Below are 14913 nucleotides of genomic sequence, written 5' to 3'. Positions count from 1 at the left end.
GAGTTTTGCGTCAATGTCTCATCCGATTGCTCCTGACTAAATAGTGAGCCATCATGACAAGACACATTCTCTTCTACCTCAAGGGGTAAAAAGTTGGCCTGCAGCATAAGATTACGGTGTACCACCTTTTCCTTGCCAGTGCTGGTATTTTTGACTCTGAAAGTATGGCATCTTGAGTCTTTTGAGACCACTACATATGGCACAGCTTCCCACTTATCAGCCAACTTCCTGCGTCCTCTTTCGCCTTTATTGGCTAGTAACACCCGGTCTCCTTCCTCAATGTCACAGTCTTTTGTCCTCATGTTGTAGAGTTCAGTCTGTCGTTGCTGACTTGCACTTGCATTCGCTTGGGCTAAGTTAAGAGCCTCCTTGAGATCATCCTTCATCTTAGCAACGTAGCTGCCATAGTCTGTGATTTCACGGTCCCTTCCTACACTGCGGAACATAACGTCTACTGGCAGACGAGGAATCCTTCCATACATTAGGTAAAATGGTGCGTAACCTGTAGATTCATGAGCGGTGCAGTTGTAGGCAAACATCAGCGTCTGCAACATCTGGGGCCATTGCTGCTTATCTCTCGGGGGTAATGCTCGTATCATACTGCCTAGCGTGCGATTAAACCGCTCTGCGAGGCCATTCCCCATAGGGTGATAAGCCGTTGTTCTTGACTTCCTGACACCTGCAAGCTGCATCAACTCCTGAATCAGCTCACTCTCAAAGTTTGCACCCTGATCAGCATGGATCCTCTCTGGGAACCCATAGATGCAAAAATATCTGTCCCATAGTTGGCGAGCTACTTGTTTAGCTGACTGGTTGCTACATGCAAAGGCATGTGCCATCTTCGTAAAGTGGTCGGTAACCACTAGCACGTCCACACTCCCGCCCTTACGATCCTCTGCGCACCAGAAATCGATACACACCAGCTCCAGAGGCCTGGTTGTCTTTACACTCGCGAGCGGTGCCCTTGCTTCTGGCTCAGGCGTCTTACTTACCACACAGCGCTTACAGCACTTAACGTACTCTCTGACGTCTCGCTCCATGCCTACCCAGAAGAATCTCTCTCTTGTCAAGTAAAGTGTTCTGGCCTGACCTTGACAAAAGTGACACAGGGTGATCGCTAAAGTAGTGTCTTAGCATGTCATAAATTCTCTCAACACTTGCTGAACCAATGGAAGCAGTGCTTTTTAGTCCCACTTTAATTATACTCTTAGCTCTTCCCAGGAGATGACTCAAGACAGTGTCTGCTTTCTCCGCTTCAGGGCAGCTACTTTTCTGCAAGTACAGTTCCATAACATCTATCCACTCTTGGACGGTGTACTTGTCACTCTCGTCTCCTCTGAACATGGGTGGTTCTTTGATATCTGACCTCACTATGAAACTGACTTTAGAAGAATCAAGTGAGGGCTCTGACTTGGTTAACCCTGATGTCGTTGTGGGTAAAGAGCTGGCCACATTTTGACTGGCTAATAAGCGGCTGACTATGGATTCACCAATCTGATTACCCAGCTCCCCTATTAACTCTCGTAACTGCTGTGTAACGTTGTTGTTACTGTCGGAAGGAGTCGAGCATGCTGGCTGTGCCAACTCAGGATGGGGGCTTACCTCTGGGGCTGAAGTACTTGGGAACAACAGCTTTGGTACGGCTCCTGTACCCTCCCCCACTCTGTACAGACCTCTACCCCTCCCAACTAATGGCGTAAATAAATCTGATGTATTTTGACCCCTTTCAGCCATTTTGAATGGTACTATAACTTGATCTTTGAATAAAACAGCTCAAACTAAGATATGTAAATAATGCAAAATACACAGATGTACAAATCCCAAATGGCAAAGTAGAATTACAGAGAAAACAGTCCTCAGAAGGATGTAAGTCCAGATGTCCAATATGTGCAAATATCTCAAATGTGTATGAACGCAAAATGTGTGTCAGTCTATGGTTTATGTGGAACTTCACTGCCGAAGAATATGGGTTCGTGTTTGTGCGAATGTCCGAGTAAAATCACTTGAGTATCTGCTGCATAGATCCCTGTCACACGGTACAGCACCAAGACGTCACAGCACACTGCTTGACCCCGGCGATCGGCTGCGGCTGACCAATGGATCCGGGTCACGGCACCAGTTAGATGTAGCAGATGTCAAACAGTACCCTCGGAACAGAAGCACGACCACGCATGGATGAGATGAGTGATGGAATTTATTCCCCTTTAAAGAAGAGTAGTATGAGGCAAAATTAGTACAAACACACCGATAGGCCTACTCTCTCACTCCCGTGCTTCCCGTCTGCATTCACAGTGAGACTGAGCGCGAATGCTTAAAGGAGACGCGATACACATTGCACATATACTAGGCAACAAAATAAAACAGTATTTCACAAAATATAACAACATAACAGTTAATACAAAAACACTCAGCATGATACCTCTTCCTAAGGTGAGCCACTAATTAAGACCCCACCTACAACAATTGGTAGGAACTCCTGACTGGAACCATTGAAACTAAACATGAAATTGCAATTATCAAAAATAGTTTTGATGAAGTTAACGCTTTCAAAAAATATCTTTCAACACAAACAATATAAAATAATATCCTATAAAGTAAATGATATTAAATAAAATATAAAAGTCACAATCAATTGGCTACACATGCAGTGCAGCTTTCACTGTCTGACAGATCTAGAAAGGTGATGCATGTGTTCAGCTGTGTGGTGACTCTGTTCTAGTATGTAGTGTGTTGTGTTGCTGTCTGAGTTGTCCGTCTCTGAGCTGAGCTTTCACTGGTCTCTGACGGTGAGAGACCAGTGAAAGGGTTAGATAGCAGTGCATGGTGTGTTCAGAGAGCGACGTTCCTGAGATGTACAGTCATTGGTTGGATCAGATTCGTTTCTCTGTCTCATTGCATCATTAGCGTGTTTAGCATGTACGGCAAGCGTGAGGGTCATGTGTTTCACTTCATGCAGACGCTTGAGCGTTTAATCAGTGTGTGTTCGTTTAGTAGCGCGGCTGACTTTAAGCACATTTGACATTTGGTTCTTCTCTGGGGTTCAAATGGCCTGTTTTAGCTGCTTTGAACATATTTGCATTTGAAAGCAGCCGTGAAGCTCTGCCGCGTGTGACTGGAGAATAAAAGCAGTCCGGAGACTTTAATCGCTCCTTCAGCTCCTGATCCTTTCATTAAACCACTGTAATGACAGAATTTGAAACTCGTCTCTGTCTGTGTTTCGCTTTGTTATTTGCTCTGTGTTTTGTTCTGGGTTTAATACTGTCCTCCAGAGCACAGCAGACACGCTACGAGAGGAAAGTACATTTATTTAGCTAATTAAACGAGGAGGAACAGAAACACTATTACAGACAGACACAGAGAAAGAGAGAGAGAGAGAGAGACTGTGTTTGCTGGCATTCAGTCCGTGAGTTAAAGTGACTTCAGGTACAAATGATCTGTTACAACGGTTAATTACACGACACAAACCCGTCTGTCTGTCTCTCTGTCTGTCTGTCTTTCAATTCAATTCAATTCAATTCAAATGAGCTTTATTGACATGACTGTGGAACATATCACAATGTTGCCAAAGCAATAAATATATTATATTCTCATTCAGTGTAATATCAGGAGTCGCTGATGCAGATGTTTCTCAACCTCTTTAATGAGCATTTCTTGCGTTATCTGTGGTAATAATGCTTTCTCTCGTTGTCTTGCTCCTTTTGTAACTTTAATAAGGATAAAACTATCCAGTGTTTTGTTTTTTCAGTTTCTGTACCTGATACCTAAATATTTGAGTACACTTTTTATATACCTTATTGGAATTGAAACTGGGAATGGTTAAGGATAGGAATTGATAAGCAGAATTGGAATCAGAAAAACTTCAAGGATACCCAACCCTATTCTCTCCGTGTGCAGATAAGCTGCAGAATGAACAGTTTTGGTAATGCCAGTAAAGACGCTTACACTGAAACTGAAGCTGAACGCGAGCGAGGTGAGAATGTAGGTGAGAAAAGCAAAGCTAGAGGGAGCAGAGAGGAAGACGACGAGAAAGTGTTATGAGGAACGGAAGAAGAAAAGCCGGATGAGCTGGAAATGGAATCAAAGTGAAGAGACAAACAGCAGATGTAGAGCGAATCGCACAGATCACAGCGGGATCTTCTGCCCTCCAACCCTAAACACACACGTGCAGATATATCAGAGTTATATCAGAGTCAGGAGAGTGAGATGAGACACTGTTGTTAGTGGCTCGTCCTGCTCTCTGTGAGTCGATCAGACAGACGGCTGAGGGATTCATTACACTGAGATGATGTAGTCCGATCAGGTGATGGAGTGGTGTGGCCTCCTCTAGGACACGCCCACAGAGGGCTGAAGCCCAGAGCGACCCGTAATCCAGACCTTTGACTAAAGCCATTCGTCTCTCTCCTCTCAGAGCAAGTAAACCGGACTCTGCTAGAGAGCTTGTGCGATCAATGTTAGATTCACACCGTCACCCTCACCTCCTCTTTTTTCCAGTAACATTTTTCAGTAACGTCCAGTGAGCAGAAACTGCACAGATATTTTCCCTCGTGTGGTTTTTTACGGGCCAGTGTGTTTTGTGAAAAGCTCAGATGAATTGCATTGAAAGGAAGTCGGAGTTCTTCTGTAGCTTTAGGACTGATGGCGGTGTGTTTTATTGTGCCGGTGATTGTGGGTCATTCTCAGCGAATGCATTCACCAGCGCAGCTGCCTTCTCGGCAATTGGAGACATTTTTTGCATTGTGACGTCTGGTAACGAGCGTTTCCGCCCAGATGAACGGCGGGTTAGTTCACTGAGTGCTAATATATAATAAAGTACAGTAATTCTGTGTATGTCACTGATCCACAAACGCGCTCCAGTCGTGAATCCTCAGGGGTGTTTTTCACTCTGACAAGTGTGAGAAAACGCTTTGTTTGGTGTGAAGCTGCAGTTACATTTATTATTTTTCTTAACATCTCTCACCATAATCACATTTACTGCAAACTGTGAAAAAAGGTTGTTTACATGCGAAAGAAAACGAAACAATTTACAGCCTGTCATTAGTCCTTTCACGAGTCTCTCGCATGTTTACGGTGTTGCAGGAATAGTTTAATAATCGACACGTCTGCGGTCAGAGAGCTTTATTACAAACACAGTAAATGTTAGTGCGATGCCGTTTGAGGATGGACAGCGAGTCCTTCATTCCTGCCACATTTCAAATAGTCCAATTTAAGTGAACTGAAATTCAGTGCAATGTTTTTCAAATGAATTCAGATCTAAGTGTTTTATGTTGTAATGTCTCCAGTGTGTTTGAAGCGCTTGAGCTGCTCCATCTGATGATGCTCTAAACTGAGCGTTTGCGACTCAAACGAACTGCTCTGTAAACTCAGCTGATGGAGGTGATGGACACATGCGCTCGTTTTAGATCATCTAGATCAGACGAGTCCTAACGGCTTAATATGAAGGGCCAAAAATCAGACCATGGGCAGGAACCATAAAACATGAGTTAAATTGAATCAAAGTGACTGTGCCAGTTGTTTCAACATTGTATTATATTAAACTGACATTTGTTGCCATGACTTTTTGGTCATACTATTTTAAGAATTAAGAATTAATGACCATTTCTACAGCCACTGCAAAGAGACAGCAGAGAAAGAGCGAGAGCTTCTCTTTACCTGCCGCTAATCTCGCATCTGTAGCGCTTGCATTGATCTTTAACGTTAGATCTTTCCTATTCTTGGAACAAAAGTAATGCAGTTGATACAGTATTACTCTTAATGGAAAAAAACACACATAACATCAACAATAAAATAGTACAATGACAACGTTGTTTACTGTATATTAAACATAAAACAGACGTAGCGTGTCTGCTGTGCTCTGGAGGACAGTATTAAACCCAGAATAAAACACAAAGCGAAACACAGACAGAGACGAGTTTCAGATTTTTCTGTTTTTATTTTTTCCTGGGTTTTGCATTTTAATATTTAATACAAATTTATTATCAAACATTTTGGCTAATGAAACTAATTATTGAAACGTAAATGTAAAATAAAACTAAATATAATATAAAATATAACAATTTACAACAAAACAGTTTTTTGTACAACACAACAACATACTGTATGAATTGAAAAACAAGTCTTGTTTGTTATTCCTAGTTATTTAAGTAATAGTTGTAATTGTTGTTGACATAATTTTTATAACTTTTAGGGGAATAGCTCAGTGTTAATTTTGACAACAAATTTAGATTTAGTTTTAGTCATAGTCTTTTGACTAAAATGCCATTTAGTTTTAGTCATATTTTAGTCATCTGACTTGTTTTAGTCGACTAAATATCATAAGATTTTAGTCGACTAAATCTACAGTAAATTTAGTCGGCTAAAATCTAATGGGTTTAGTTACAGTGCATTTATTAAGCATTTCTCTAACATTTCCAAACTCATTATATAGGTTTGATATTAAGGTTTTATCATGATAGACACTGATTTAACTGCTGTGACACACAACATGCCTTTATGTTAAAATGAAATAAAACCACTTCTCATTAATAACAAGAACATGGTCTTCTTTTTAATGAAATACCAATGGTTATATCGGCTAATTATGCATTCTTTATAGCAACTTGTTTACCATATTCTTCGTTCTTTCAAGCAGACATATTTATTTCTATAAATACATTTAAGATTAATCTTTAGGGCTACTGAAGTTTTTCAGGCAAGAGCAGTGAGTGATTTTCTGGCTTTCTGTTGTTGCTTGATTAACATCAATGACTCGGACAATAGCAACTAAATTAGGCTGCTGTCCCTTTAAAACCGAATGCACAGCTGCAATGGATGCAATGTACTGATACACGTTCTCCCTGCTGTTTACCTTCACTTCAGACATAATCAACTGCGTTTATGTGAATAATCATCAAAACGGACAATTCGACATGATTTTGTGTGTAATCTCCGTTCATGTGACGCGAGCGAGTACTCGCGCGCTGTGAGAGGCGCTTTCTGTGTGTGTATGCTTTCAGTGTCTGCGCTCAGAAAACCAGACCGAGTTGAGTTCTCAGTTCTCTCTTGCGTCGTCAGATTTATCCATATGTCTGCTCTTCTCTTACTCCCACATATTGACATTTTTGAATGTTTTTTGCGATGTGCAGCAAGTGTTTAGCTGGGTTTCCATCACCCTGCTTTTATGCACGTTTTGAAGTATCACATACTGATGGAAGTATGGAAGCACTGAATTTCGTGATGGTGATGGAAACACTGAATTTCGAATAAAAATGCCTTAATTCGCAAAAAGAAATGTACACTCACTTGAGGTGGTTTTTGACTTGTGCGAAAAAGGGTTAATGTGAATAATGGGAGATGGAAATGCATTTTGCGAATAAATTCCTCCAAACGCATCAAAAAAAGTCATGTGAATTTCAGCTATGGGACGGCAAATCCTTACTAACCAGCGGACCGATCTTGTTTTCTTCAGCATCTGAAATGTTGTTATATGGTCATTCGGAAATGCCCGCGCAAAGTCTGTCATCAAAGTATTTCTGTATAATTGCCTCCCAGAACTGTTACACGACTGCGTTCCCAAACAGAAGCATCCACCTCCGAAAGCAATAACCGCATTCATTGTGTTTCGTCTGCTCGTTCTGAGGTGCAAGTAATTTACGGAGTTCTTCTGTAGCTTTAGGACTGATGGCGGTGTGTTTTATTGTGCCGGTGATTGTGGGTCATTCTCAGCGAATGCATTCACCAGCGCAGCTGCCTTCTCGGCAATTGGAGACATTTTTTGCATTGTGACGTCTGGTAACGAGCGTTTCCGCCCAGATGAACGGCGGGTTAGTTCACTGAGTGCTAATATATAATAAAGTACAGTAATTCTGTGTATGTCACTGATCCACAAACGCGCTCCAGTCGTGAATCCTCAGGGGTGTTTTTCACTCTGACAAGTGTGAGAAAACGCTTTGTTTGGTGTGAAGCTGCAGTTACATTTATTATTTTTCTTAACATCTCTCACCATAATCACATTTACTGCAAACTGTGAAAAAAGGTTGTTTACATGCGAAAGAAAACGAAACAATTTACAGCCTGTCATTAGTCCTTTCACGAGTCTCTCGCATGTTTACGGTGTTGCAGGAATAGTTTAATAATCGACACGTCTGCGGTCAGAGAGCTTTATTACAAACACAGTAAATGTTAGTGCGATGCCGTTTGAGGATGGACAGCGAGTCCTTCATTCCTGCCACATTTCAAATAGTCCAATTTAAGTGAACTGAAATTCAGTGCAATGTTTTTCAAATGAATTCAGATCTAAGTGTTTTATGTTGTAATGTCTCCAGTGTGTTTGAAGCGCTTGAGCTGCTCCATCTGATGATGCTCTAAACTGAGCGTTTGCGACTCAAACGAACTGCTCTGTAAACTCAGCTGATGGAGGTGATGGACACATGCGCTCGTTTTAGATCATCTAGATCAGACGAGTCCTAACGGCTTAATATGAAGGGCCAAAAATCAGACCATGGGCAGGAACCATAAAACATGAGTTAAATTGAATCAAAGTGACTGTGCCAGTTGTTTCAACATTGTATTATATTAAACTGACATTTGTTGCCATGACTTTTTGGTCATACTATTTTAAGAATTAAGAATTAATGACCATTTCTACAGCCACTGCAAAGAGACAGCAGAGAAAGAGCGAGAGCTTCTCTTTACCTGCCGCTAATCTCGCATCTGTAGCGCTTGCATTGATCTTTAACGTTAGATCTTTCCTATTCTTGGAACAAAAGTAATGCAGTTGATACAGTATTACTCTTAATGGAAAAAAACACACATAACATCAACAATAAAATAGTACAATGACAACGTTGTTTACTGTATATTAAACATAAAACAGACGTAGCGTGTCTGCTGTGCTCTGGAGGACAGTATTAAACCCAGAATAAAACACAAAGCGAAACACAGACAGAGACGAGTTTCAGATTTTTCTGTTTTTATTTTTTCCTGGGTTTTGCATTTTAATATTTAATACAAATTTATTATCAAACATTTTGGCTAATGAAACTAATTATTGAAACGTAAATGTAAAATAAAACTAAATATAATATAAAATATAACAATTTACAACAAAACAGTTTTTTGTACAACACAACAACATACTGTATGAATTGAAAAACAAGTCTTGTTTGTTATTCCTAGTTATTTAAGTAATAGTTGTAATTGTTGTTGACATAATTTTTATAACTTTTAGGGGAATAGCTCAGTGTTAATTTTGACAACAAATTTAGATTTAGTTTTAGTCATAGTCTTTTGACTAAAATGCCATTTAGTTTTAGTCATATTTTAGTCATCTGACTTGTTTTAGTCGACTAAATATCATAAGATTTTAGTCGACTAAATCTACAGTAAATTTAGTCGGCTAAAATCTAATGGGTTTAGTTACAGTGCATTTATTAAGCATTTCTCTAACATTTCCAAACTCATTATATAGGTTTGATATTAAGGTTTTATCATGATAGACACTGATTTAACTGCTGTGACACACAACATGCCTTTATGTTAAAATGAAATAAAACCACTTCTCATAAATAACAAGAACATGGTCTTCTTTTTAATGAAATACCAATGGTTATATCGGCTAATTATGCATTCTTTATAGCAACTTGTTTACCATATTCTTCGTTCTTTCAAGCAGACATATTTATTTCTATAAATACATTTAAGATTAATCTTTAGGGCTACTGAAGTTTTTCGCAGTGAGTCAGTGAGTGATTTTCTGGCTTTCTGTTGTTGCTTGATTAACATCAATGACTCGGACAATAGCAACTAAATTGTCCTGCTGTCCCTTTAAAACCGAATGCACAGCTGCAATGGATGCAATGTACTGATACACGTTCTCCCTGCTGTTTACCTTCACTTCAGACATAATCAACTGCGTTTATGTGAATAATCATCAAAACGGACAATTCGACATGATTTTGTGTGTAATCTCCGTTCATGTGACGCGAGCGAGTACTCGCGCGCTGTGAGAGGCGCTTTCTGTGTGTGTATGCTTTCAGTGTCTGCGCTCAGAAAACCAGACCGAGTTGAGTTCTCAGTTCTCTCTTGCGTCGTCAGATTTATCCATATGTCTGCTCTTCTCTTACTCCCACATATTGACATTTTTGAATGTTTTTTGCGATGTGCAGCAAGTGTTTAGCTGGGTTTCCATCACCCTGCTTTTATGCACGTTTTGAAGTATCACATACTGATGGAAGTATGGAAGCACTGAATTTCGTGATGGTGATGGAAACACTGAATTTCGAATAAAAATGCCTTAATTCGCAAAAAGAAATGTACACTCACTTGAGGTGGTTTTTGACTTGTGCGAAAAAGGGTTAATGTGAATAATGGGAGATGGAAATGCATTTTGCGAATAAATTCCTCCAAACGCATCAAAAAAAGTCATGTGAATTTCAGCTATGGGACGGCAAATCCTGACTAACCAGCGGACCGATCTTGTTTTCTTCAGCATCTGAAATGTTGTTATATGGTCATTCGGAAATGCCCGCGCAAAGTCTGTCATCAAAGTATTTCTGTATAATTGCCTCCCAGAACTGTTACACGACTGCGTTCCCAAACAGAAGCATCCACCTCCGAAAGCAATAACCGCATTCATTGTGTTTCGTCTGCTCGTTCTGAGGTGCAAGTAATTTATTATATAAGAACATTTTTATATTCAGTAGCTTCTCCTACTTTTCTTAGTGATGTGTAGTGCCAGTCTATCAGGAAGTGATGATTTTGTTCTCTTTGACTCGTTGGATGGAAATGGTGCTTGTTCGCAAATGTTTTGTGCGATATTCCAATCTTGCGCATAAGTTAAATTCGCAACTTTAGATGGAAACCCGGCTTATGTTAGCTTATGTCCCACCGGTTCATATGTACGCATCTAACCTCCGAACCATGCAGCAGATTCCTTCTGAATGAATCTCTTCCCAAATCGTCCCTCCCTAACTTTTTCGTCTCGTTTTTTTCGTTGACGAAAATGTCAATAGATTTACGTCATAGTTTTTGTCATTCAAAAAGAGTTTTAGTTCGTTATCGTCTCGTTGTCGTCGTTGAAAAAAATGTTGTTGACGAAAATTATTCGTCAATGAAATTAACACTGGAATAGTCTACTGCAGTGGTTCTCAAACCTGTCCTGGAGTACCCCCAGCCTCTCCCTCATCTATCGCACCTGATTCAACTCACCAGCTCATTAGTGGAGGCTGCAAGACCTGAAGTGGGTGTGTCAGATACAGGGAGACATACAAAACATGCAGTGCTGGGGGTACTTCATGGAGAGGTTTGAGAACCACTGGTCTACTGTACAATAGTAACATTAAAGGGGTCATATGATGCGATTTCAAGTTTTCCTTTCTCTTTGGAGTGTTACAAGCTCTTGGTGCATAAAGAAGATCTGTAAAGTTGCAAAGACTAAAGTCTCAAAACCAAAGAGATATTCTTTATCAAAGTTAAAAGTCAGCCACGCCTACCTAAAACGGCTCATTCTAACACGCCCCACATGTCTACATCACTATGTGGGAATATTAGCATAATGCGGCCCAAATGTGCACGCAAAGAAAGAAGACGTGGTTTCAGTAACCGCAGTTAGTGTTGAAGCAGCATGTCAGGGAGACGCTGTGTGTTTCAGTGCGAAAGCAAATGCACTTTATTTGGCCTTCCGGAAGTAGATGCATTTAGGAATCATTGGTTAAGATTTATTTACAACAGAACAGCACAACCCAGGTGTTCGAATTTGTGCAACGCATTTTATGGATGACAGTTTTTTTGAACCTAGAAGAGTACAAGGCTGGCTGTGCACAAAGGCTATTGTTAAAAAAAACAAAAGGGTAAATTCCGACTTTGCTATGACAATCTGGCGCTTCTGAATCAGCGACTGTAAGTATGTTTTGTTATTAGTTTCAGTATTTGCTATTGACTGTTCAAATGCGGAGTTTTGCACAACGTAGACTAATGCGTTATGTGTGTGTGAGAGTGAGAGTGTGTGTGTGTGTGTGTGTGTGAGAGTGAGAGTGTGTGTGTGTGTGTGTGTGTGTGAGGGTGAGTGTGTGAGTGTGTGTGAGAGTGAGAGTGAGAGTGTGTGTGTGTGAGAGTGAGTGTGAGTGAGAGTGAGATTGTGTGTGTGTGAGTGTGTGTGTGAGCGTGAGAGTGTGTGTGTGAGTGTGTGAGTGTGTGTGTGTGTGTGTGTGTGTGTGTGTGCATGTATATGGGGCCACACATTAGGTTACACCAATCATTGGAACTCTGTTAATAAGTTAATAGATATATGAAATGTGCATGTAAATGAGCTGCATGTTACATGCAAATTATAGCTGTCAATCATTGTGAAAGTGTCATTTAAAGAACACACTTTACAATGAAAAATTATTAATAGAGTTTGAAGTAAATTAAAGGAAAAGGTCACATTGTCATTATTATGGTTGTATTAGTAGGAGGAGTGTGCGTGTGTGTGTGTGTTTATAACTAAATTAAAAGTGTGTGTTCTTGTGTGATCTCAAATATATGTTGGAGACATTGTTATGTATACCCATAACAACTGAGTGATATGAATACTATTGTGAAGATCTGCTGTATGTGTCACAATGTGCCTACTGTGTAGGAACGAGGAGCGCGTAGACGACGGAGAATATCACGAGGAACAATCTTTATTAAACCAATAAAGACTCACAGGCAGGAACACACACGTAGCACAGGGGATTGACGTTAGACACCGGACAAAGGAAGCAAGGGACAGAACACTCTTTAAATACATGACTAACGAGGGACTCAACGAGAAACACCTGAAATCAATGAACACAATCAACAAGGGAGAAACTGGGTCACGGAGCACATTGGGAGCAAAACACAACAACACAGGAACACAAGGACCATCCATGGGTGTGACAGTATGCCACTGGTTCATGATTTTGTACATGTATTTAACTGCATCTATAATATTTATGTGCCTGTAAATTATTTATTTTAAATGGATTAAAATAAATAGTTAAACTGTGTGTTGTACAACAGCTACATTTGCTACAGAAGTTATTCATCTTTGTTTAAAAAAGTCTTAGTTCATGGTTAGCTCATTAAATAACACAGTTGCAACTTTAGATTTTAACAACATGTTATTAAATACTGGAATTACCTAAGATTAATGAATGTTCAGAAGAGTTTTTCATTGGCAGTTTATGTTAACTAATGATTAACTAATGAAGCCCTAATGTAAAGTGTGACCTAACAGTAAAGAATCAAAACACTTTCAGACAATATCTAGCGCATGTTGTAGTCCAGATTAAAATGTAAAAAAGATTGAAAATAAATAGCGTATTAAGTCTAAATATGTAAGTATTTGGTGCTGTGATGAACATCAAGGCAAATACACAAATCTGAACGGCTGTTTAAATCATTTAAACACGATTCAGAAACAGAAAGTAGTGCAGCTGCTGTGTTTACAGGGTTTCCGTAAAGAATCAAAACACTTTCAAACAATATCTAGGGCATGTTGTAGTCCAGATTAAAATGTAAAATAAGCTTGAAAATAAATAGCCTATTAAGTCTAAATATTTAAGTATTTGGCTCTGTGATGAACATCATAGCAAATACACAAATCTGAATGGCTGTTTAAATCATTTAAATGATTCAGAAGCAGAAAGTAGTGCAGCTGCTTTGTTTACAGGGTTTCCGGGGGAACGGCTGCATTTAAATGAATTATTATTATTATTATTATTATTATTATTTCTGCAGTTTAGCTTCATCTGCAGTCAGAGAGTGAAAGAGCTTTCCTCCAGAGCGTCTCTGACGTGTTCCGCTGTGCGCTTCTCGTCCGCGCTTGTTTACATCAGAGTGCGCACGCGTCTCTCACGCAGCATACAGCGCAGTTGTGCATTTTGAACAGTCGATGAGAGAAGTATTCTTAAAATGCATTCAAAATTCTGAATAATTTGTAATATATAATTATTCACGGTATTTAGAAGTGCCCACGATAACAAAATCATGCATATTCATTACCGTGATATATCACATTACCGAATACCGGCACAAGTCTAGCTGTGTATGTGTGTGTTTTGTTGTGTGTGTGTGTGTGTGTGTGTGTGTGTGTGTGTTTTGTTGTGTGTGTGTGTGTGTGTGTGTGTGTGTGAGAGAGAGAGAGAGAGAGAGAGGGGCGGATCTCTCTGGGAAATGTTTCTGATTCAGGACGTTCTTGTAGCCGCTGCATTATTGATGTTGTGAGTGAAGATTGTCTGTGTTTTAATACCGTGTTCCAGTCATGTATAATTCACTTTGACTAGATTAAAGCTTGCAGATGAGATTTAAGTGCTGTGCGTCTGTCTGTTTCTGTCTGTCTTCAGGTTTGTTTCTCTTAGTCTGCTGCAGTTCAGCGTTTAATCTGCCACAGATCTGTTCTATACTTGACAGCGGTTGAGTTCACAGAAGATGTTTAAAAACACGAGCTCCTGGATTAATGGATCACTGCAGAAGAGCAGATCACGTCAGTCGTTCTGTACAGATGCAGTGAATCCAGTGACAAGAGTCTGTCTCTCCACACCTCGTCTCGTTCCGTCTGTAATCCGAGGAGAGTGTCTTCACCTCACGAGCTGGGCGAGTCCAATTAGCCCTGCTTGATCCTGAGCGCTGTAATCCGATCAGAGAGAGAGAGAGAGAGAGAGATGACCGGCAGAGTTTACCTGCAGATTACAACACCTGACCTGACCGACCGAACACGGGATTACACCGCTCATCAGTACAATAACATACATGACTATACATCTAGAGATGATAGATAGACAGATAGATAGATAGATAGACGTTTTTAAGTCCAAAGTGGTCTGGTCTGAATCAGGAGAGAAATCTGCACAGATCAAGCACCATTCAAACAGTCCAAAACAGCTCTAAACAAATATGTGGCTGGATTTTGATGTGAGAGACAACAGCAGA

General features: G+C 40.1%; 1 protein-coding gene and 1 long non-coding RNA gene across 2 annotated transcripts in view; one reads left to right on the top strand and one right to left on the bottom strand.

Moving 5' to 3' along the window:
• LOC107564580 (uncharacterized) overlaps positions 1-2364 on the bottom strand; it is a 3739-nt gene extending 1375 nt beyond the window's left edge. The window contains exon 1 of the long non-coding RNA XR_001606255.1: positions 2330-2364. This is a non-coding gene — a long non-coding RNA (uncharacterized lncRNA). The remainder of the gene's footprint in view (positions 1-2329) is intronic.
• LOC107564582 (neurexin-2-like) overlaps positions 1-14913 on the top strand; it is a gene marked incomplete at its 3' end in the record, with an annotated part of 375377 nt that overhangs the window by 77216 nt on the left and 283248 nt on the right. The gene's annotated exons all lie outside the window — the stretch shown is intronic.

The sequence above is a fragment of the Sinocyclocheilus grahami genome, unplaced genomic scaffold, assembly GCF_001515645.1.
Source record: "Sinocyclocheilus grahami isolate Dianchi unplaced genomic scaffold, SAMN03320097.WGS_v1.1 scaffold948.1, whole genome shotgun sequence".
Taxonomy (NCBI): Eukaryota; Metazoa; Chordata; class Actinopteri; order Cypriniformes; family Cyprinidae; genus Sinocyclocheilus; species Sinocyclocheilus grahami.
The sequence above is the reverse complement of the archived record's forward strand: the minus strand, read 5'-3'. Positions and strand labels throughout refer to the sequence as shown.